Below are 23,296 nucleotides of genomic sequence, written 5' to 3'. Positions count from 1 at the left end.
TTGAACAGACCCGAAACACCTTACGACCCCAGTTAACATCACTGATGATGCCTCCCAGCGCATGCTGAAGTATGTATATTTGTAACATATATATATATATATATATATATATATATATATATATATATATATATATATGAAGAGAAAGGTTGAGTCCCGACGCACAGCCATGATCAGGTGCTGGTAGCTTGCAGGTGCAAAGGCACAAAAACAAAAAAAGGTACCACCGAACACTGAAGTAACTTTGCTGTGATTTATTCAGCAAATGACGCGTTTCGCTGTAGCAGCTTCATCAGGTTTGCTCATACAACCATGAGGGCTTAGGTGAGCCTAAGTAGTAACAGGACCTAATTGGTCACATGACCAATTAGGAAATCACAAAAAAAAATCTGTTTACAGGTTGTAGAAAAGTACATAATATAATAGACAACAATGTAAATACAATATCACAAAAGGAATGGCGATATATAATATTGTTCAAGTTAAAAAGCAAGGACATAAGCTAGCATTAATCTGCAGCAATGATGTCAGAGTTACAGAAATTAGCACAACCTCATCGCTGCATATATATATATATATATATATATATATATATATATATATATATATATATATAATATATATTGTTTTTTATGTAACATTTTATATTATTTTATATTACATATATATATATATATATATATTATATATTATTTTTGTATGTAACATTTTCTTGTTTGGGAAGGAGCGCTGGACTGTTGTTTGTTTGAGGTGCTTTTTGGATAGAGGGATTCGCCTATGGGCGTGCTCTGTACTTAGGGGGCGTGCTCTGTAGGGGCGTGCTCTGTACTGGCCCCGGCTGGAGCTGGATAAGCTGGATCTGTGCTCCGTCTTGCTGGCAGCCATAAGGTTCCTGTTCAGTGAACTAGCAACAGTAAGACTTCCGGTTGCCATCAAAGTAAAAGCACGTATGTTTTTAAAAGACACTGAAAAAGTGTTAGTTTGCACATTAAAACAATAAACGAAGCATTTAAACGAAGCTATACAATACCAATTATGTTTCTGTATAACAATAACTGTTTTAATAACATTGAGAACAGTATTCTCAGTATCTATATGGGTAAATGCTGTTCACTGGACTGCATAGCCTTTACAAATTAGGATAGACCTCCTCTATGACATCACACTCAGCTAAGGCCAGTAGGAGTAAAAAAAAATATGGCGGCCCGTCAAACCCAGCCAAACGCACTATTAGTGACATTACTGGACAACCGTTGGACACTGGACACCCCCGTGTCCAAGGTGTCGGCACAAACGATATATGCATGTGCTCGGGTAGACCTCTGTAGCCACTTCTTTACATGCAGTGGAATCCGTATTGTTAAAATTGTTTAACTTTGCATGTTAAACAACAATTAGCCAGCCTACGCGCACTCCCGCGAGTCCGTATCATATTAATCTCGGTCACCGGTGTAGGATATGGATTAGCGCAAAAGCAGCTGCTGTTTAACTCTGGCAGCTCATGATCCTGATCATGTAGGCTAACTGTTATGTGGGCGGGTGGTGGCACTTCACATAGTTTATTAATTAATGAATCATTCGGGCAATCGCTTATATCAACGAATTAAACGAGCAAACTCACGGTTTCCTCAAGTACTGCAAAAACGTCTTGAATTGTTTTGGTAAAGGGATCCCAACGCGCTTCAGCTATGCAGGCAGGCAGGTCCCGGTGCATCAGGAGGGACCCTTAAACTTCTGGCATACTCTTCGCGCACGCGCTGGAGGCGGGGCTCAGAGGAGGGCGCGCGCACTCTGCGCGGGCCAAAACAGAACATACTCAGTGCGCAGCTCCAGGCTCCAGGCAGTCTGAATGAAATTGAATGTAACGTTCCCAATTATATGTATTAAATTATAAAAAACGACCCCTCCACATTTGGGAAGGCTAAGCCACACAACTAGTTCGTTATAATCGAACAGCATGCTTTGAAGGCGACTTTACGACGGCCAGCCAAGCGCATAGAGCGCGCGACGATTATGACGTCATCGCACGGGGCGTGTCGGGGGGCGAGGCCTGAGCGCAGCGCGGCGCGTCCACGGAGATATTTCTATCAGCACGTCGGGTTTTGCTGCCTGTGCCTGTGAGATCTCCGTGGTAGGCTATCAGCGGATATCTGCTGTGATTGAGTCCTCACCGTCGTACAGTCGCCTTCGAAAGCATAATGTTCGATTATAACGAACTAGTTGTGTGGCTTAGCCTTCCCAAATGTTGAGGGTCGTTTTTTAGAATTTAATATATAGAATTGGGAACGTTACATTCAATTTCATTCAGACTGCCTTTCACTGATCGCCGCCATTTCTGGAGCACTCACTATGTTCTGTTTTGGCCTGCGCAGAGTGCGCGCGCCCTCCGTGGAGCCCCGCCTCCAGCGCGTGCGCGAAGAGTATGCCAGAAGCTTTACTGCTGCGCTGCTTGCTTGCTCCCATGTCAGAAAACGCCTAACTTTTGTGGGGAGAAATACATTGAAAACTAGTCAGATATGACTTGAATGCCACTTGTAAAATAAATCACCCACAGTGATTGACGACGGTCCGACCACTATTTTGACTGGGCGGCTTTATGTAGCCTAACAAAGGCGGAAGCGCTCATTTTTGGCACATTGCCACCGCTCGTGGTCAGAATGGACTCCGTTAAAACGGCATGTTTTTGAATGGAGTTTGGTTAAACTCACACGACACAACTATTTGCCTTGAAGGGAATAACCTGCATGCTCCCGCACCCCCCCCCCCCCCATGCCCACTGGCAGAGAGAATACTGACCATTTCCAGCTGTTTCTAAACAAAGACCCCTCATGTTTAAAAAGGTAAAACCGGAAAATATCCTGCTCTAGCTAGCCAGAGATGATCCAGACTTCATGTTTAAAAGCCACTTATGACTTCACACTCTCAGACACGGGGGTGTCCAGTGTCCAGCGGTTGTCCGGATATTTGGCTGGGTTTGACGGGCCGCCATATATATTTTTTTACTTCTACTGGCCTTAGCTGACAGTGTGATATCATATGCATATATGGTTTGTGCCGACACCTTGGACACGGGGTGTCCAGTGTCCAATTTGTAAAGGCTATCCAGTCCAGTGAACAGCATTTAGGCTATCTATTTAGATACTGAGAAGAACGTTCTCAATGTTATTGAATCAGTTATTGTCATACAGAAACATAATTTATAGCTTCGTTTAAATGCTTAATTTATAGTTTTACTGTGCAAATGTATAATTTTTCAATGGCTTCTGTGTGCTCCAGGCTTGTGCAAAAAGGTTATTTTACTCTGAAAAACGGTCACCGGAAATGCTCATTGTTGCTCGTCTTATTGTTGCTCACGGAACAGAGGTCTGGATCTGCTGTGCGCAGCTTCACGCGACTCTGCAGTTTGGGACCATAGTTTGGGACCATAGTTTGGGACTTGCAGACAGACGCTCAGTGGGAAAAATAACAGAATCATTTGGAATTTCATTTCACTCTAAAAAAGACCACAAGGCGGAACTTCAGCTGCCGGTAAGTGGGCTTTGCAGCGCGATATGTGCGCCTTCACAGTACAAGCAGCTGTATGTCATGTGGTTTGTTTTTTGTAAGCTGCTGTGTGCTGCTCGAGTGAGGAAGTATGACATCACCTTGTTTCGATATGTTACTTTTTTGTCATGGGCAGATTGTATTTCAATCCACCGTTTAAGAGAACGTATCATTTCACTTTGAAGTCAAGTTAGCATTAGCTCATCCCAATTGACTACAACTAACAATGATGTCAATAATGTCAGTCGTCTGCACTCTTGACTATCATCTGTCTTCTCTTCATACCGTTAAGGGTACACGAAGAAATAGTTGGATATGAGGATCAGTCAAGACTCCACAACGACCCTGACACGTGACAATCTATGATCAAACACTGTCTGCAGTCTTGGTTTATGTCTAGGTGTGGTGTTGGTCACTTTTGCTTTGCTTGCAAATTCAGGCTGCTAACTTTTCCATTCATATAGAGGGTCCAGGCTGCTTCATTTTCAGTGGGGGCTTCATTACACTCATACAACTGTTGAATATTGCGCTCCTCATATGGACTTTTTCTCTCTCTCAACATGCCATGACCACCCCATGCTTCCCCCCACTAATGCCCTCTGTTCAATTCAATCAGAGCACATGCATCCTAAATCTAACAGTTGTATCATTCATCACATATGGTAGGCTATATAAAATACACATCATAAAAATATTCACTTAGGCTGGCTATTTAAAAGAAGGAGATATTCGGAAATTTTATTTGAAGCTATTACAATTCAAATTGTGCTGAGAGGGGATTACTCCCAGATAGCAATGACCCGAAAACGTAACATTGGCCAGATTTGGGGCAATGTTGGTAGAGGTTGGCAAAAGTTGGCTCAATGTATAGTAGTGTATAGTGGTTGGGCCAACAGTGGCACAGGTTGGACACATAAATCCAATCAATTATTATTATTATTATTATTATTATTATTATTATTATTATTATTATTATTATTATTATTATTATTATTATTATTATTATTATTATTATTATTATTTTTTTTTTTTTTTTTTTTTTTATTATTATTATTATTATTCAGTATCACATTACATTGGAGATGTAAAACAATGCATTTTCTAGATTAGGGGACAATTTGCTTTGCAAAAGGATAACAAAAGCGGATGTCTCTCTGTGTGTGTTTCTCTCTGTCATACGATACGATACGATACAACTTTATTGTCAGCAGGCTGAAATTTGTTTTGCATCCAATGGCATTCTCCGTTCAAGAAGTTACACATGAAAAACATAAAGACATGAAAGTTACACATGAAAGACACAACAGACAAAGACAAGACATCCAGAACTAATCCACAGAATTACAGAAGGCAAGCAGTTCAAAAAGTTAACCTGTTCTGATTGAGCAGACCAATAGACTGGTGTACAAAAGAATTCTTCAGTCTATTGCGTCTAAATTTTGGGACTCTAAAGCGTCTCCTGGAGGGCAACAGTTGGTATTCTCCATTCAGAACATGCAAGGGGTCCGAGGATATACTGGTAGCTAGTCTAAGCATGCTTTTGATTTGAGTTTCTTTAAAAGAGTGAAACACAGACTCTGCAGGCTGGCCAATAATCTTAGCACAGATTTTTAACTGGCTAAGAAACTTGGTTTTCAGGGAAACCGATAAGCTGTTGAACCAAGCCGTACTACAGTACAACATGACGTCATATGTCATAAAGCATTCAACAAGTTGCTGTAAAGTCAATGTCCAGCTAATGATTATTCTAAATGACTTGCAAATAGGCTATTTTTAATAACTTGACTTGAAAATATGTAATAGTTTGCCTTAAGGCATAATGCTGAACGTGGGTGACTGTGTAGCCTAAATAAATGAAATGTTTCTTTGTCTTTCATCATAAGATAAGGAATTCAAACCAAATTTAGCTACACTGTGGAAAATGGTTATGAGCAAACTTGTCAATCGTGCAAAACAGCAAAAGGCATTAAATTATCATCTTATCATTTGACGTTCCCCACCAAACATCGTCACAAAGACACTTGATGCCAATTTTTTTGTATATATATATTTATGTATCATCGTGTAACTACCTGTTGCGTTACAGAGGTGGTGGTTAAATCATAGCCATTAGGGCTGCTGTGATTTGCAATCAAATCGTATATTGACGATTGAAGGGAATGATTGCCAATTGGCTTTTTCTACAGCGATATTTAAGGCGATTTGAACTAATTTACTATCATAAGACGTTATAAAATATAAATAATATCTAGAAGCTGCACCCTACTGTACACTTAAGAGATGTTTCTGGCAGAGCTCTGTTAATCACTAGGCTCTTTCACACCGGCCTTGAAAGCCGAAAAATGCACGGAAAATAGGATTAGCGCCTCCGATGTGAAAGTCGTGAATGCGCTTTGGTGGGCAATTGTTTTACGCCTTTTGTCCCGCGACGGGAGGTAGTAACAGCGCCGGGTTACCTGGCAACCCGCCTCCACTTGAAAGGTCGTCGCAGCGAGCCGGAAAAGGTGCGAATGGTCTGCTCATTCATAAAAAAATGACAGGGGAAATCACCTCATGTGATCAAGAAAGTGCAGTAGTGAAAGTAAAAAAAGTAGCCTATACAATCATGACTGCAGGGACGCCAGGAGGAATGCTCCGTGCGGTTAGGCTTTATGCTCAAACGATGTTGACATTAGTTAACGTTAAGTAGTCATGTGCATTTATAGCCTATACTATTCCCCCGACGAACGTTATGCAGACTGCAGCTGTTTGATATGCGGGCGGTCGTGTATCGTTCCAATTTTAGTAGGACACCATATCGATCTGCCCGCCCACCATGTGAGTGCACTCCCTGCTCAGCGGACTAGGAGGGAAGTCTTGTTGAATTAATTCGTTCATCATACAGTAGCCTAGGCTACACTAACCTATGAAAATATTCATTTGGGCTAGGAGGAGCAGGAAATCCCTCCGCTCGCCTTTCAATGCGGGAGCAGGGGATTTCACCTGAAAGTACAGAGCAGCACGGTAATGTGGCCGTGCTGCTTGGCTCGTGTGAAAGCAATTTCTGTGGCGAGGCGGCTGGCTTTACGGGACTCCTAAACGGCAATTTTTGCGCGATCTGTGTATGAAAGAGCCTAGTGCGAGTGAGGGGGAAAGCCGTGCGTAACGTTACAGCACTCGACGTTATGAAAAGAATATCTAGAAGCTGCGCCCTACTGTACAGTTAGAGCTGAATCAGCACAAGAGGGGGGAGCCGTCCTCTGCTCCTCTCCTGTTTCCGGTGGCAGCCATTTTAAGATTGGTCTGAAAGAAAGGAAAAACCACACAGTTGCAACGAACATGAAGAGGGCGAAGAGAAGCGTTGTGTGAGAACATTTTGATAAGAAAGGAGAAGATACAGCCGTATGCAAACACTGTGAATCGGTGTACAGCTACAACACGACGACAGCACTGCTCTATCACTTGAACGGTGTTCATTTGGATAAATTGTCTGGCTCCTCTTCGTCAACCCACCATCAGCTCAGCGTTTCAGAGGAAAAGTTGCGACTCACGGCGAGCAGAGAAAATAACCCAGTCGATCTGCGGGGTTATAGAAAAATACATGATGCCTATCGCTATGGTTGAAGGCAGGGGATTTAAGCAAATGATGCACCTCCTGGAACCAGCATACGAGAACGAGATCCCAAGCCGAAGCACAATCACCAGGCGCTTTGAGAAGAGATACGCTGATGCTAAGTCCAAGTTGCTAGCTGACGTTACATCTACCGGCGGCAAGGTTGCACTGACGACAGATAGCTGGACTGCCATGACAACCGAAAACTACGTGACCATCACCTGCCACTACATCACCCAGGACTGGGGAGTCAGCAGTGCGGTGTTGCTAACCAGAAGCTTGCCAGGCAGGCACACAGCAGAGCACCTCGCCCAGCAATTAAAGGATGCAGTGAACGAGTGGGGGCTTGATGGAAAAGTTATGGCGTGTGCACGACAACACGAGGAACATCACCGCAGCAAATAACCCCAGCAGAGTGCCCTGGTACTCGGTGGCTTGCTTCGCTCACACACTTCAGCTCGCCATAAATGACGGATTCACCATCTACCTCAACAAAGTCATCTCCGCGGCTGGCAGGCTTGTGAGCCACTTTAACCATAGCACAGTCGCCACCAAAGCCCTACAAGAAAAGCAAACTCAACAGTATGTTCTCAATATGTTTGACCGGCTAGTGGAGCAGAGGTGGGCGGTGGTCGCTGTCCTATCTGACCGGACTGTCACCAAGCTGCCTCTCGCCAGAACCCTGGAGCTGAAAGATGAATGTCATGAAGGACGTAGCGCCAGTATTAACCGCATTGAAGATTGCAACCACAGCGATGTCGGCTGAGTTAACTGTCTCCATCAGCAACACGTATCCTGTCGCATTTGGCCTCATCAATGAACTGAGGAAAGAGGGCGACTGCCCACGAGTGGTGGACTTCAAGGGAAAAGTCTGCTCTTCCCTGATTGAGTGAATGATGGTAAACCTAAACATTACACTTTGCACAGCGACTCTTAAATTCTGCGTTTCCCAAAAACATTATTTTGAATTAGTCATTAAGCAACTTTTATTTTATTATTTTGCAGTCCGACCAGATGACATCCTCCCTTCCGATGGTGGCAACGATGCTGGACCCTCGCCACAAGCACCTGTTTTTTTAACACCAGCAATGGCTTTGCTTTTGGGGCCGAATTATTCAGCAGCTCCTGCCATTAACATTATCAAGAGGTTGAGACCTTTATCCGGGACATTCCCCCAGCCTTGGAGACAAATCCGGATGTGTGGTGGAAGGCCAACACTGTGAGATTCCCCAGACTGGCAACGCTGGCACGCCAGTACCTCTGCATACCCGCGACATCTGTACCATCCGAGCGTGTGTTTTCAGCCGCTGGACTGATCGTGACCAGGCTGCGTTCCCGTCTGACACCTGAACGCTCACGTAGACATGCTCATTTTCCTCAACAAGAACTAAATCGGGCCCTGTGAGTCAGTCTGGCAGTCTTTCTCTTTCTTTCTAAGTTTACTGAAAAAGTTGTGGCAGCTGTTGTTTTATGCATGTAATATCTGATTCAGTCAGACCTACAGTATTGAAGGAAGTTTAATTTGTTTATTTGTATTAGGCCTATATTTTTTGTTCAGTTCATCTATTTATTTAATATATAGCCTATTTATTATTAAGTTCATTTAGGACTGTGTTTTAGAAAAAAAAGTGTTCGTTGTTGGTTCGGTTGTTTGAGCCTTATAGCGCACGAGATGTAATTAATATGATAGCCTATTCTGTCGGCCCTATTGAACATTTTCGTTGGCTATTGTTGATTTTTCGTTTTGTTTATTTAAGCTTGGATTTTTTTGTTGTTGTTAAATACTGCATTTGCATCTTTGAAGTGGCGAGAAGTTTTTTTTTATATAGGCTATAATAGGCTTTTCTTTTTTTAAGTGAGCCACCGCAGCGCCCGGTGCGGATTCGAGGCAAATGTTAAATACAGAAGGTATGAGAGTATGCCTCTACGTTTTTACATTTGCAATACTGTGAAAAATATGCAATATGTTGCTGGCTGCTATATAAATAAAGGTTTTATTGAGGAAAAAACCCACTTGGTATTGTTTGGAAAATGTTGTATTTTTAATTACAATTAATCGATTGATTGATTGTTAACGTTACCAATGACCGATTCAGGAATTTGTGGAAAATGTGCATCCCTAGCCAGAATGTAAAAGTACGTCTTCCGCAGTGGGCTTTCAAAATGAATGTAATACTTCATATAACTTTTGAGTAATGCTTTTAGACTAGTTTCACTCCATATGTAAACATAACATTACAACCAGTCTTTTTGGTGTGTAAGCTATTTTATGGAGGTTCCTCGTACAGTAGTTAAGGCTATGAGTGATTTAGTTTATTTTGCACTGTGTGCTTTTATTTTTAAGGCTAGAAACGGAAGTGGTTGTGTTTGCCGTCTTCTCTCTGCAGTTACATTACCTTACAGCCGGTGTTAAATCATCCAAAATGAACATGAAAAAGGAGGCAGCAGGAAAAAAGTCACGAAGAGTTTCAGCAAGTGTAATGCGGCTTCAGAATGCATGCATGGTCGGTCTCTCTTTCATCTTTTCTCTTATCTACGCTTGATCTACAGGCCCACTGTATTCAATAATATGATCTATTGTTTTCCCCCTCCAAATTATTAATGCCATTAAATAGGAATAAGTCTCTTTATCAAAAAATAATAATTAAAATGACGGCCAATTAATAGATTATGGCGATTTGATCATCAATCGCTAATCTTTAAGGACCACGATTGGACGATATGAAAATAGGGACTTGAGCAGCCCTAATAGCCATTGAAGTCGGCAATGCAGCTATATATATTCAATATGCCAACTCAGACTGCAGCGAACATATATAGATATATACGGTTTAAGGAAGTTTCAGAAAGGAATATTAACATATAAAAATAGTGAAATTGCATGTAGAGGACTGTTTACAGTACACTGTATAGAGAGCCAAAGTGAAACGTCACTACACACAAAAATATGGATGGCGGTGGACGGAGAATAAGGTTACTTTTTTGATCCCGTTTGAACCGTTGCACTAGAAGTTATAAATCAGAAAGACTACATACACTGTCGCCTAAGTGACGTAACTTTCTCTACCGGCAAAGCTGAAGACCGGCGACATGCCACAAGCTTCCACAAGCTATGTAGTTTTTATATGAAACTAACCCCTACGTTTCAGTTTGACGACAAACTGTGACTTTCTTGACATGCAAAGTTATGTTTTAAATTGACAAAATTAGCGTTGGCACCCCATGGCACAATTCAAACGGGATCAAAAAAGTAACCTTATTCTCCATCCACCGCCATTCATATTTTTTGCAGCGCTGGTACAGGGAGAAAGCAGGAAGTGATGTTTCACTTTCTCTATTCACCTTATTCACCACGCCCACTTTTTCTCTCTTCCGGTTCAGCGCTAGTTGCCTACTGTGGCTAATATTAGCCGCTAGTTAGTTATGTTACATGGCAGTAAAATGCCACTGAATGACCAAATTGATATAACTTTTAACCATTTCGACAATTTTTTTATTTGACCTTTATTTAACCAGGTAAACACCGTTGAGAACAAATTCTCATTTACAATGGTGACCTGGCCAAGGGGCCGCAGCAAGGGTAAAAAACATTACAAACAGTACATCAGGTCAGCACAAGGCAACACATATAAAATACATATAGTAAATAACGACAAGACAGAAGTAAAATCAGGAAGCAAACAACAACATTCATTTAATGATGGGACTATAGGGGGAGAGAGGGAGGGAGAGGCCTAACGGCAGGTGCAGCGGTCGACTACGAGCTGTTTCAGGGTGTGTTTGAACATGTTGAGAGATATGAGAGCTGAGAGTTTGAGTGTGTTTTGAAGTGTGTTCCAGTCATTTGCTGCGGCAAAGCTAACACGACTAACACTGTTTCCATACGGATCACCAGTGTTAGTTTGTTGTTTATAACGTGGCTATATTCATAACGTTTCTATCTCGGATGCGTTATTTCGAATCCCACATAGGTTACGCCTGGCGCAACCTATGTGGGTTTCAGGATGAAACAGTCTCGACTCCACTAACGTCATCTTTAGAGCACAATATTCCTGGAATGCAAGTTTAACTAAACAGTTACATGTCCTCTGCATTCTACATAAAATTAAGATATTACGGGTTGTTTTATTTTGTATGTTACATACTTATTGGCCAAGATATGTTAGTTTATGGGGGAGTAATTCTGCCAGTTTAGGAGGGGAGTGTGGGTGGCAGGGCCCGAAATTAACTTTTTGACCCACCGGCCAGTGGTGGGTAGATGGAAAAAATCTACCTGCCAAGCATATTTCTTACCGGCCAAAAAAAAAAACACATTTTTGTGTCACATATATCCATATATATCAATTTTTTTCAGTACATTTCAAGTAGATAAGGTATTACGTTGAAGAATACACACTTAAATAAGAGGGCAGAGTAAAATTTGAAGCAAATTATTTGAATATATTGATTGATGATTGATTAATCAATAGCCTACATGTCAAGTCAATCTTATCAATACATGTCAAGTCAATCTTGAGCTTAAATTGTTGCAAAAAAAACCCAACGCAACTAAAAGTAATAACTGCGACAGTCTCAGTGCAGACAGCGCACAACTTGGGCTACACACCTTTCTCTCCCACTCCACACCTGGCACCTGTGTTAGCTCTCCTGCACTCGTTCTTGGCTCCGCTTCGGCTTTATTGGTGGTAAGCATTTTGATTCATCTCCTCATCATACGAGCTCGGCAACAAGCGCGAGCGATTGATTCATTGATTGATTCGCCCGATGTAGGCTGTCAATTTAGCAGAGGTTAAAAGAGCTTCTTACCTCCGCTAAATTGACGACTGCATTCCATTCCCCTCCAGTCATGTTTGGTAGCCTATACGGACGGCAGAGCCAGAATGAAACAGTCTCACAAAGCACTCGTGCCAGCTGCGCAGCAAAACACACATAACTATTATCTCCTCATATATACTGTATCATACGAGTGTCGGCAACAAGTGCGAGCGATTGATTCATTCATTTATTGATTCGCCCGACGTTAGGCTGTCACGCAATTGACACTGCTACGGGAGAGAATGAAACAGCCTCAGGAAGCACTCGTGTTATACTACTGCGCTGAACGCACTAACGTTAAACTAACCTTACGTTTCAGACTGCTCCCTTGTATATTGTGGCTGGGATCAGCGCTCCGCAGCGCACTCCCAGCGTTTAACAGTGGGAAAAATACGCTAGGTGGACACAGGCCGGCTACACACAGTTTTAATATTACATGACGACTATTTTGCGACCCGCCACGTGGCGGACAGATGCCAAATCTAACACGCCAAAGCAAAAATATGCCCGCCATTGGCGGGTGGCGGGCTCTAATTTCGGGCCCTGGTGGGCGGCCATCTTGCCTGCGGGGTTTTTGGCAAGTCTAAAACGGAAATACTATTACGAAATGACGTAATGCGGAAGCGTCCATGTGTGGGCAAAGAATAAGGTCTGAATACAGGCCTGTTTCCAAAGTTGGGGGAACGTGATGCCAAAGTCGGCTGCCAACGTTCCGCCCACATAAATGCCAACGTTGTGCCACTGCTGTGCCAACATATCATTGCTATTCGGGTTTTCACTGGACTTTGTGACCGCCACTGTACTGTACTGTACTGTACAGTCAACCTAGTGTCATCATCTACAGTAGCAGTTAGGGGTCGACCGATTATCGGTTTGGCCGATTATTATGGCCGATATTCAGCATTTTGCAGATTATCTGTATCGGCATTTTCATTGGCTGTTTGCCGATATAATAATTTAATTAAAAAATGTGCTAATTTGCGGCTGCTGCACCTGGAAGAAGCCTCTCCTACAGTAGTTCCCTCTGTGTGATCTGGAGCAATGTCCCGCCCACAGCGCTATCTGATTGGTTACACATCGAGCAATAGCCTATCAGAGGGCTGCTCAGAGATGAAATCTGACACCTCAGTGCTCTTCACCCTGCACAGAGGCTCGTGGGCCATCTGAGCTCCAGGCTGAGCTTCAGAGCTTCCAGGCTGTGCTCACATTGTCCATCCTTTTAGTTATCTCCTCCCTGTACTGTAGGCATTTTATTGTTATACTGTATCTATTCTTGTCTGTTTTCTAACTTGTAAAAAAACATCTCATTTCATCTTGTGATGCAACGATGTTTTTTCTTTAATAAACTTGAAACTTGAGCTCTGCTGCCTGTGCGAGTGCAGCGGACTCGAGTTGGCTGTTGCGACTGTGACAGTCACAGAGTTAAGGTAAAGCAGCAGATATTGCCATGCCAAGTTGTAATAAAGTTAATATACATAATAATTACCTACGCTGACATTGCAAAAACACCACGATCTTATGAGCGATTCGTATGAAGCGCAGCCTCGCACAGTGCAAAGTGTGGAGTGTGGAGATAGGTCTGTCTGAAAATGCGCGCATGCACTTTGTTGCAGTGATAACGATAACAAGATAACAGAGATTATTTGTGTACTGATAGCATAATATATCTTTGAGTAACGTTGGTGCCTGCAGTGCTGTGCAACTCAAATTTATCACCACCGCTGTTGAAAAGGGCAATAGCCTAGTAACCTCACAAAGCAGTGTATGGGGCACTAGTTTTTAATTCCATAGTAGCGTGTCCACGGTGTAGCGTCGCTCTTTTTTAATCAAATGGCCATGGTTGTCAGTAGCGAAGCTGTTTTATTGATCCAGCGCTGCGTGTCCGAAAAATACATTGGCTGGCATGTCTGGGCAAGCAGAGCGGAATTTTTTCTGTTCTCTGCCTGTTTGGAACAAGGAACCGAATAAACTAGGACGAGACATTTCGTCAGCGGACTACCGTAAAATACCAATTATTAGCCCGGGCGTTAATTGACAAAATATGTAGCCAGACCCCGCGTCAATATGGGACCTGCGGCAGTTTGGGACCTGCTTTAATTATTTTTGTACAAAAATATTGCTCAGCAAAGATTGTAAATAGTATGAAATTGTTTATTTAAACCATTTATTTTAATGAGTTGGCTACAGCACCCCACACGATTGCTTGTCTATGGGGAGAGCCGCGCCTCCCTCTCAGTGCAGCAGAGCACATTGCATGCCAGTTCTGGCCTGTACATGAAATCAAATAAAATTTGAGCTGAACTGTGACCTACCACTAAACTTTCTCCGCTGAAGGTGAGAGAACATGATCATCATGTGAGCAGATTATTTGTTGCATGCGCTGCCTCCTCCGCTGGCTGCATGCGCTGCCTCCTCCGCTGTTCATCACTCACGGAGCCTACCCTCTTCAGTAGCGCACATGTGAAAGTGCGGTGAAATACCAATTAGAAGCGGACTTCTATGCCCGCTGGCAGGGAAATATACCATAGGCACATTTCTCAAAATAATTATTACACCAGAGATGTCGGTTTTAGTGTATAAAAATCTTCAGGAAATGCCTACACAATTTTCAGAATCATCAGATGTTGACAGAAAACGAATTTTGATCAGCAAGTTTCGTGCATGTGTTTTTTTTCCTCGTTGTTCCTCGTTTCCTCGTTGTTCGTCTTCTTCATCCGATTTTTCTTCTTCGTTGTGTTTGGGAGATGCATTCAACAGGATGTCGCAAAGGTAAAAAGAAAACATTGAAAAAACTAACCGGGCGTCAAATTGGGACCTGCTTTTATGTACAAAATATGTATCCAGACCCCGCTTATATATGGGACCCGCGGCAATTTGGAAGTCGGCTTCTAATTGGTATTTTACGGTATCTGTTTGTTTGGAATGAAACAAGGAACCGAATAAACGAGGATGAGACATTACGTCAGCGGATGCACGGATGAACGTGTTTGTGTCAGTATTCTCCTTTGAGAGCCTGGGGATGAGGTTTGTGTCAGGTGTAAGCGGAGGGAAACCCTCTATTATTTTGTTACTGTAGTGACTCAGTGTTAGTTAGTTAAAAGTATAAGTCCACAGCTTTTTCTTGATAATATGCCCAAGTCTCCACTAGATTGAACACACACACACACACACACACACACACACACACACACACACACACACTCACTCAATTCAATATAAATTGCATAATTCAACCATCGCCTGGTGCATGAGATATCTTGTGCCTCGACCTCAGTTTGTTAGGCTGGACGACACTGTATCAGATATCATCTGGATCCCCCTCGGGGATTAAGAATAAACACCATACCACACACACACACACACCACTTTGCTTAATGTTAATAGTGGACTATTTTCAATTAATATTGCAGTTGGATAAACTGAAGAAAATGCATTTTAACAATGGGTCGTGTTATTCAAAATTTTGACACCAAAATTTTCAATTTTACTGCAAATGTATATCGTTCCAAAATATCGGTTATCGGTCTGCTTGACTCGCGATAATCGGTATCGGTATCGGCCATGAAAAAAACATATCGGTCGACCCCTAGTAGCAGTACCCTAAAGCTGAACTGTTGTTAATCTTTCTGTGTGTGTGTGTGTGTGCGTGCCTGTGTGTGTGCGTTACTGGCGTCATGCAGATTTAATATCTTGTTCAGTGAATACAGCCTGCCTCATCTCCACAAAAATTCATACTAAAATAGTAGTCGGTCAGTCAAATGCCAATAGGTGGAGATTTGACCCCCGACCTCTATCTATCTTATCTATTTATCTATATATCTATCTATTAGGGGTGGGACGATTCACTTATGTCCCGATTCGATCCTATCATCATACTTGGGTGCCGATGCAATATATTTTGCGATTCTTAAGTATTGCGATTCTACGATTATTGCGATTCGATATTACGATTTATTGCCATTTGTTTCCTTTTTTATTTTCCTTTTTTCAGTTTGTTTGCTTTTTACACTAGAACATGGGAAAAGCTGAATCATACACTTTTAGACACTGTATATTATATCATGAGTCATATTTACAAAAACAATGGAGCCAGATCACCTCAGTCTTTCTGAGATTTATTTCAGCAATTATTTTCAGCCTGGTCTTCTCCATATTCTTGATTCTCCTCATCATCATCATCACCAGCACCTCCTCGTTCAGCATCACCACTTCTTCCTACAGGGAACCGTACAACAAATAAAAAACAGCGGTACAGAAAATTAGCACACTATTTAAATGTATTTTATTTTCTATCTTTGACACCATTCTACTTGATAGTGTCACTCACACAGACAAATACACACACACACACACACACACACACACACACACACACACACACACACCTGTATTATGCATTATAAACTAAAGAAACTGTAATAGCGAAATAAATGAAATGCCTTGTTGATCCATCAATAAAACGATTTTTTAAACGATTTTAAAACGATTTTAGACGGACAAGCCCGTCTTTTATTGTCACACGGTTACACATCACTCACCGTGCCCGAGGGCACGGTGAGTCGCTCGTTAAAAATATAAACATTGGAGGATTTATTCCATGAAAAAGTTAATCTGTGCACAGAGTCTCTCCGACAGTCAAAACGCTCAAGTCAAGAGAGCCCCAAGCTCTCATCTGCACGTTATCATATAGTGATAGTAGGGTGCCCTCCCCACCCTGATCTCTGGTGTGAAATTCCATTAGCTCATATACGTTCCATCTGATGCCCAGTACATTTCCACCAGCTACACAGGTTCAACCTTGATCTTTCATAAGAGACAATACAACCTTGGTCTGGTCACAAGACAAAATACATGTTATCTATCTTTAGGAATGGAGAGTCCACAAAAGACATAGATCATTATGGAACAGAGTCGATAATGATCAACAACCAATTCATAAGCAATCAATCAATAATTTTGCACTCACAAAACCTTCAGCATCTCTCTATTGCTTATATATTTATAAATTGTTTACATGATGATGTTCCATCGTGGCTGCGGCTTCAGCGACCATTCTTGCAAAGGTTTCTTGATTCTCACTGTCAGACAGGAACGGCAACACTTTAAATCTTGGATCTAACACTGGAGCTAGGTTGAGTGTGGCCTTCTCCAGCTCGGACGTGTACCTCTTCATGAGGTCTTGGTGAATAGCTGCTTTGATCTTCTTCTTCTTCTTTCGGCTATTCCCGTCAGGGGTCGCCACAGCGGATCATCTGTTTCCATCGGTTTCTGTCCTCTGCATCGTCCTCCGTCACGCCCGCTGCCTGCATGTCCTCTTTCACTGCGTCCATGAACCTCCTCTTGGGCCTTCCTCTCCTCCTCTTTCCTGGCAGCTCCATCTCCAGCATCCTCCTCCCAATGTACCCCACCTCCCTCCTCCGCACATGTCCATACCATCTCAGTCTTGCCTCTCTCACTTTCTGTCCAAACTGCTCAACATGGGCGGTTCCTCGGATGTAATCGTTCTTTATCTTGTCCAGCCTCGTCACTCCCAGAGAGAAGCGTAACATCTTCATCTCTGCCACCTCCAGCTCTGCCACCTGCCTGTTTGTCAGTGCCACCGTCTCTAGACCGTACAGCATGGCTGGTCTCACTACCCTGCTGTAGACCTTTCCCTTCACTCTCGCTGGTACCCTTCTGTCACAGATCACTAGGGCTGGGACGGATCACGGATAATCCGTGACCCGTACGGATCAGCCCCCACGGTTCGGCACACGGTTCGGAACGTCGTGGTCCGTGGACCCCCCCCCCCCCCCCCCCCCCCCGTTTGTTTCATTTAACGTTTAACGTTAGTGTATGAGAACGCCTGCAGCGCAGCCAGACACAGACAGGCATCATCATGGCATGCACAAGTGAGCTTCCTCAACCCTTCGCTGTAAAGTATATCTGAAGGCTGTGGCTAGTGGCTACTAAAGACAGCGTCACACAAACTTATTTCAACACCTCTGAAAAAGCACAGGAATGCGAGCAGCATGTTGCGCGCTGCACAAGATAGCCAGAGCCACAACACGCACACACACGCACACGCACACACGTTTCACGAACACATCACCGGACGGTGAAATGTTGCCTTGGACACATAACAACAAAACAACACGTGGGGACACCGAGTAGCTTAACGTAGCATCAACGTTATGTTTCCAGACTCACCCGGTCTGGTCTGTACCCGTGTCATGTGACTACGTTAGCACGCAACAGCCAGGAAGTTAGGCGCAGTGCCACCTAAAACAGGAAGTTGGGTTGTTTTGCCTTCAGAGTAAAAGCATAAATTGTGTCATGAGAAAAAAATATTTTTTGAGCTGTGCAGGGCAACAAATGGTTAGAGAAGTATAATAGTATTAAAAATTCAAATCGAAAATCTAATTTTGAGAGAAAAAATCTAATATAGCCTATTTTTTTTTTTTTTGCTGATCCGAAAAATCCGTGATCCGTGGCTCAAAATCCGTCACGCGATCCGATCCGTGGGTTTTCTGATCCGTCCCAGCCCTACAGATCACCCCAGTCATCCTTCTCCACCCGCACCACCCCGCCTGCACTCTCTTCTTTACCTCCTTGCCACATAACGTAATAGCTGCTTTGATGTCTCTGACAAATAGAGGATCCCCAATGTTTTGCTGGGTGTCTTCTAGGCATGGGTCGATTTCCGGTTTTACCGGTCTGGTCCGGTGTATGAGCTTAAACCGGTTTGATTTCATGCAAACCATCTGAACCGACATGTTTCATTATGCCAGGAAATGGCAATAAATTATAAGGCAGCCTCAGCAACCAACGTGTAACGCATCGACAGGGCTAAATCCAACTTGTATTGCATTAGTTAAGCAACATGACAACTGATTATTAATGTAATGTTTATTAGTTATGTAAGGGATACTCAACGACTAGGTGTACATTACACGATTTTAATGCAGGACGTGGAGGCGTCGTCGGGTGGTTGCCTCCATGAAGGGCATTAAAATCGTTTAATGCACACCTAGGAGTTGATTGTCCCGCTTATACCATGGTCATTTGGCAACAATATTAAATAAAATGGCAAGCAGACGGCGGTATTTGACAATTTAGCTGGAGCTCAGTCAAACTTTATTTAAAGGGGGACTGACCCCCCCGGTCGGTATTCTAATTGATTTGAAAACTCTCCAGGCAAGATGGCCGCCTATACTCCCTTCTTTACCTGGCAGAATTCTTCCCCCATAAACTAACATATCTTGGCCAATAAGTATGTAACATACAAAATAAAACAACCCGTAATGTCTTCATTTGATGTAGAATACAGAGGACATGTAACTGTTTAGTTAAACTTGCATTCCAGGAATATTGCTCTAAACATAACGTAAATGGCTTGAGACTGTTTCGTCCTGAAACCCATTCGCTTTGCACCAGAACACATTCGATTTGGGGGTGGAACACGCCAGGATTGGCCAACGCCAGTGCCCAGAACTGTCCAATCAAATCACCGACAGAGACGCTATGGCCCGCCTCCCAGTATTCTCAGTGTATCCGAGATAGATATCATAGAAAACGTTATGAATATAGCCATGTTATAAACAACAAACTAACGCTGGTGATCCGTATGGAAATAGTGTTCCTCGAAATGGTTAAAAGTTCTATCAATTTGGTCATTCAGTGGCGTTTTACTGCCATGTCACATAACTAACTAGCTGCTAATATTAGCCACAGTAGGCGATTACCCATGGATGCATTGCTCTTAACTCATTCATGGCCAGTTTAGGACTGCAAATATTTAGCTCAGGCCAAAGATTTTCATAATTGTTGGTCATAATTCAAGACCCACAGTAAATTATCTATTAGCACCAAAGTGATTTGCAATACCTCAAAATGAAGATGTGCGTCTCTGGGTTCACCAGAAAAAAAAAGTGAGCTTTTAGCATGTTCTGTACTCTACTTATAGCCATTTATATACACCCTGTTTTCACCAAAAAGGTCTCTCTGAGAAGAGAAATCGGAGAAAAGGGCATTTTTGTAAAGGACACAATCTCAGGCAGAACTCGCTCTCAATTCTTTTATTTTGAACTGTATTGACATCAGACATGTAAATATTATTTGTTATGACACAAATGACAAATATATATATATATATATATATATATATATATATATATATATATATATATATACATGAAGTGCTTTTTTTACATTCAACAATACAGTTTACTCAGTGTGAATGTGCGTGTCTGCACGGGGCCCATGTGTGTCTCTTTACATTACATTTCGTCATTTAGCAAACACAGCAGTAGAGTATCAACACACACACACACACACACACACACACACACACACACACACACACACACACACACAGAGAGAGAGAGTTCTGTCCACAGCTGCTGCTGGATCGCACCTCCTTCCCAGGGAACACTATTGATCTCCCCGCAAATTAGCATAGGAGGAGAACACCAAACTGGTATGAGATCAGCGTCTAGCCTCCTCTGCCTCTGCATCGTAACAAAATGTGTGGCGAGGCTGCCAAGCTTTACGGGCTAACCGAACTACAATTTTGCGTGATCTGTGTTTGAAAGAGCCTATAGTCACTTTCAATGTAATCCCGGCGGGTCTTTGAAGCACGGCGCATATGCGCTGTGAAAAATGGCTCCTGTCTTTTGCTGTGGTTTCCTGGTTCTCCTCCTCCTCCTCTCGTTCCGCCTGGGACACAGGAACCGGGTCCGGCTTGGGTTTGCGACCAGGCGCTGGAACCGGATCGATCATGTTGGTCACGGGTTTGACTACCGCGAACAACTCATCCAGGTTCGCTGCTCTGCAGCAAGGCGACCAGCGCAGCACGCCGAGGGGCGTTTCAATGGCGTTTCTCCTCTCTGCAACAGGCAGCGTTTCTCCGTTTTCTGTTCTTCCTCCTCCCCCATTTCAAAAGAACAGCTGCGTAGTTGTTTGTTCACGTGTTGTCGGCTTTGTCTTTGAGGCCAGGGACCTGATACCATGTCACAGGCTGGGGAAGTCTTTGAACTACGCGCTGCACTAATAAAAACAAAAACACGTCTTTGGCGGGGAGGCACATTCCTGATAAGACGTTAATAAAGACGTATTTGGCCATGAATGAGTTAAAGGGCTCGCGAGCTACAGTAATCACATGGGGGGGGGGGGGGGGGGGGGGGGGGAATCACATGAGTGGGGCAAATACCACCGTGACGTCACAATGTACCAAATCTCCCATTCATTTGAGGGCACAAAAAAAAGCAGGTTTGAACCCATAGAGGGAACTTGTGCTGTTGAAAATGATACAAATGGTACAATGGTAACAGTTTGGTCTCAATTGTGTAAATTTTGACCAGAATTCTTCACACACCACCCCCAAAATCATATATATTGGTTAAAAGCTGAAAAAAAGTATTTTGGGGGTAAGTTACACTTTAACATTAGTTTTCATTGTGAATTAGAAAATGGTCGGGGGGCCACTCTGCACCCTTTCGTGGGCTGCATCTGGCCCCTGTGCCACAAGTTGAGTATCACTGGGCTAGACTATCATAGGCATGTCTTAGTACGGAGTTGGTGAGATAAAACGAGAGATAAAACGGTAATGTAGCAATTGTAGCAAAGTGAAAGCTTATTGATCCTCTGGTATTTACAAATGTGGCACCTGTACGTGCGTCTTGTAGCGGATCGCCTTGAAGTTGCGGGGTGTCAGCCGGGGTTAATTCCGACAAATATTTGACATTATAGTTTTTCAAGGTCAAACCCCTACATGTATACATGAACACAAGATCTCTTCACTTTGTCTTTAACCCACATTGCATAAATCCAACACACCCAGCAATAGCACTCAATAAACCAACACTGCACACAATAACCAGCAAGACACATAAATAGAGTTCAGAAAAAAGTGTGTATATTGAAGCCAAACCAAAATAAAATATCCTTTACAGGCCGTCCAATAATCCAATAATGTTCAGTAATCCACACAGAAATAGTTCAGTTCCAACAGAAAATGCTTCAATAGTAATCCAACAAAAAATTTGGTTCAGAGTAATCCCTCTTCCCAATAAATGGTCTCTGTCAAAACAACACAATCCCGTTCATTTTGTTCCCCACAGAGTGATAGCTCGTCCCCAGCAAAATCAAATAAAAGATCTCTGACAAAACAACTCAATCCCGTTCGGTTTCTCCCCACGGAGTGAATCCTCTTCCATATAACAAAAGTTAATCTTTGTATGGAAACAAACACTCTCTGACACCATCAGAGTTACCTCCGGTACCAAGGCGTTGGTCGATGTGTCACTCCAGGAAGTTGCAGGCCTGAGTGAAGATGTGATTTTCCGAGGTCCGGGATGTTTGGAGGCTTTACAGCAGAGGGACGTAGCTCAGAGTATTATCCTGCCGACCGTGGATTAACACACGAGAACGAACAGTACTACACGGTAGTGATGCACGGGTCAGGGTTTTTTAAGGCCCGCCCCAACCCAACCCGTCATTGGAGCCAGCCCGCTCCGCCCAGCCCGTTAAAATATCTGAAAATTCCGAACCCAGCCCAACCCAGCAGCCCGCAACGGCCAATTTAATGTAATATGTCTCCGGACTCAGGAGGAGCACAGCGGAGCTTCCAAGGTGTGCAAAGTAGCTAATAACTCTGTCTCTCCCCCCCTCTCTCTCTCACACACACACACACAGACACTCACATGCTGCCTGCGTGACAACAGTTGTAGCCTACTGCTCTGGATGAGTTGCGCTGCTGCTTTCATGTCGGTCTTTCTTCAATTAATCCATGGTCTTCAGCGCGACCGACTACGCTTCCCCAAAGTGCGGATGGCGTGACCGCAGTGTTTCAAATGGAGGTAGCAGGTATAGAGGTAGGCACTAGGCAGGCTGCAGAAACAGTTCTTATTCTTCCCCATTTCTTTTAATTACCTTATGCGCTCTCAATTGGCCATGTTGCAGTAGTAGTGCAGCAGGTGCGCACACGGCTTGCAGATACGGCTCGATTCGCTGTCTGATTTCTTTTAATTACCTCATGCGCACTCAATTGTTCACAGCCTACTCACGTTGCAGTAAAGTTGACAAATAGATCACAGTCGAGTCCACAACAGAAAATCTGCATTGGCATTATATGGACACTTATAATAATAATTACAGCAAATAATCCTTCCAAAATGTTTGTTTTGAGACCACATAGGCTACCTTGAAGCGTTTCTTTACTCCATGTAGGCTATAGAGAGTGCAGCAGGAGTCTGTCTGATTGTGTGTACCTACGTGTGAGAGAGAGTTAACGTCTTTAAGGTTAATTACTCTGCGTGTTTCACTGCTCTAAATTATTTAATAATGTTGCTTTGTCACGTTCTGAGC

The 23,296-nt window shown here is 43.1% G+C and overlaps 1 protein-coding gene across 1 annotated transcript in view; it reads left to right on the top strand.

Moving 5' to 3' along the window:
- Positions 1-3,414: 3,414 nt before the first annotated feature.
- The window catches only part of LOC310791759 (uncharacterized protein), a 60,122-nt gene continuing 40,240 nt past the window's right edge, over positions 3,415-23,296 (top strand). The window contains exon 1 of the mRNA XM_083653415.1: positions 3,415-3,528. The gene's annotated coding sequence lies outside the window, so the exon portion shown is untranslated. The remainder of the gene's footprint in view (positions 3,529-23,296) is intronic.

The sequence above is a fragment of the Poromitra crassiceps genome (assembly GCF_964638095.1).
Source record: "Poromitra crassiceps genome assembly, chromosome: 17".
NCBI lineage: Eukaryota > Metazoa > Chordata > Actinopteri > Beryciformes > Melamphaidae > Poromitra > Poromitra crassiceps.
The sequence above is the reverse complement of the archived record's forward strand: the minus strand, read 5'-3'. Positions and strand labels throughout refer to the sequence as shown.